A 2,435-nucleotide genomic window follows, 5' to 3' on the forward strand; every position below is an offset into this window, starting at 1 on the left:
AAAAAATCGTCTCAAGCTTTTACTTTATCTTTCATATGAAAGATAAAGTAAAAGCTTGAGACGATTTTTTTTCCATTAGTTAACATCAGTACAATGGTTTTACATGATTTGAAAAAGTGATCCTACTGCTTTAACCAAAAGAACAAATGATCTTATGGAAGAAGCAGTTATAATAATGAACTATTTTGCTCCTAAGTTGTCAGAATTTAGGCTCTATCAACTTTGATACAATCATGCAACAGATGAATATAGATGTAGGAAGATGTAGGAACCCCAAGAGAAAGAATAAATAACCTAAGAAAGCAAACTCAATCAACCTTGTTCTTCAGTTGATTCAAGTTCCTACGACAACTGGATTCATATTTGAATTGATGTACAAACAAATACTTTTAAAAAAAAATTCATGACTTTTTATCATAATTAAAATTGAAATTCTTAGTTGACCATGTCCATATGCATGAACATTTTCCTTTTCATTGGTATCAAATGTCACCAGAAAATTCTACACTTTTTTTTTTTTTTTTCTGGTCTAGACAATGTCACCAGCTAATTCTACATAGTTGGAATAAAGCTTTCGGATAGAAAGAAACAAAAAAAAAAAAAAACTGATGACAGAACTGAAGACAATTCCCTAGACTCATATTCTCCATAGAAACATAACAAAACTGATGTTTGCTTATTCAGACCTTTTTGGTCAACAAAACAGAAGGTAAGGAAGAGGAGTACCTGACATAGCAACAACGTACCGTATCTGCATAACCCAAAGTAGTGACACACAAAAAAAAAAAAGAGAAAAAAAAAATATATATATACAAATTGGTGCAATGGAGAACAAATGAAATAAACAAAAACACACCTGAAATCAAAATTACGGACAGAACAGTGAAAAATGTTCAAGAGAGACTTATCATTATTCTTGGCTGGTTATCTGCTTTCCTCCTTTTGTATAAACCGTATGGGACAATTGAAATTGAAATTCAAAGAAGCAGTCACCTCCAACATTGTCAATGCACCGAGAGATAAAGCAAAAGCTACATACCAAGTAAATTAAGCACTATAGAGAAGTTTAAACGAAAAGAATGAATTCTAGTTCATCCAAAACTAAACAATGCAACATGAAATGCTGGTAAAAGAAACAAAGTTTATAGAGGAGGATTATGAAACGGGAAAATAAATAATGATCAAAATATCAAAGATGGGAAACTAAGCCACTGCTGACCATTATACTTTACCCAAATTCATTCTCTCTGCATCAACTCCGCCAATTTGTCTAAGAAACCAAACTAAACCAAACATATGGGCCAGAGAAGACTCAAATGCAATGAACCCCTGATATAAAATTCCGAATCTTATAAAAATGAAATAAAAATGTTAAACCTTCAGTTGCAAGAATCAAACTTTAATCTGCACAACTGCACATGCATGCCTTACCATTGAATTTCTCAAGTGTTCCTGTTTCTGTTTGGGTCATGACCCCCTGCAAACATAGACGATAAGAATCATGAAAATTAATCCATCATTTTCTCTTGTCATAAAAAAAAAAGAAAAAAAAAATCCATCATTTTCTCCCATTCATAGAAAATCAATTGCATCCTAATTACTAAACCAAACAGGGTCAGGATTTGTTCAGAAATTGAGATAAAAAAAAAAAAGAAACCACAAAGTTCAATTTAATTTGCAGAAACCTACCCGGTCTGTTTTTGATCAATCTCCCAATTGCTCTTCTGTTTTCATCAGCGGCCTTTACTCGTTTTTTTGTACGAACCCGCAATGGGCAGTTAAAATTGCAACGTGGATCAAGGTGTGAAGCCATCTCCGTACTCCACTCGAGTTTCTGCTCTCCCACGTTTTTCACATCTTTTTCTAATTTTTATTTTTCTTTTATTTTTTGTAGTTTACCATATTAACCCTTATAGATGGTTTTTCTTTCAATCTATTTTGTCTCTAGTATGGACATTTTCGGGACTTTAAAAAATTGGTGAAGCCGTTGACACCAAAGACAACACCTGGCTTTATAGTAGTAGAGATATATTAAAATATTTAGACAAAATAAAAATTAAAAATTAAAAATTAAAATTAAATTTAAACGTGGTGGTGGATGAAAACTCTCACTATTTTTAATTACATATAAGTGCATCTTTGAATGTTTTTTTAGCCATAAGGCCACCAACTAATTTTTTCCCTCATAAGGCAACTAGATTAAAAAATGTGTTATATTTTGGATATAAAAACTAATATATTTACATAAATGCCACTAGAGTAAAAAGTCAACAATCATTCTCTCTCTCCTCTCCGACGAGGTCTCCGGTCAACTCCGGCAGGTTTCCGGCCAACTTCCGGCGAACTCCGGCGACCACAAAAGCTACTGTCACTATCACGAAAAACTATTGTCACTAGCAACAAAAGCTACTCAAGTGAGATTTCCGGCAACCTCC

General features: G+C 33.0%; 1 long non-coding RNA gene across 1 annotated transcript; it reads right to left on the reverse strand.

Annotated features, from left to right (window-relative positions):
• Positions 1 to 587: 587 nt before the first annotated feature.
• LOC133740420 (uncharacterized) lies at positions 588 to 1,812 on the reverse strand. The gene is made up of 3 exons (XR_009861211.1): positions 1,690 to 1,812; positions 1,432 to 1,477; positions 588 to 1,329 (listed from the first exon to the last, which is right to left on the reverse strand). It is a non-coding gene; the product is annotated as an uncharacterized LOC133740420 (long non-coding RNA).
• Positions 1,813 to 2,435: the final 623 nt, after the last annotated feature.

This window comes from Rosa rugosa, chromosome 3, assembly GCF_958449725.1.
Source record: "Rosa rugosa chromosome 3, drRosRugo1.1, whole genome shotgun sequence".
Taxonomy (NCBI): Eukaryota; Viridiplantae; Streptophyta; class Magnoliopsida; order Rosales; family Rosaceae; genus Rosa; species Rosa rugosa.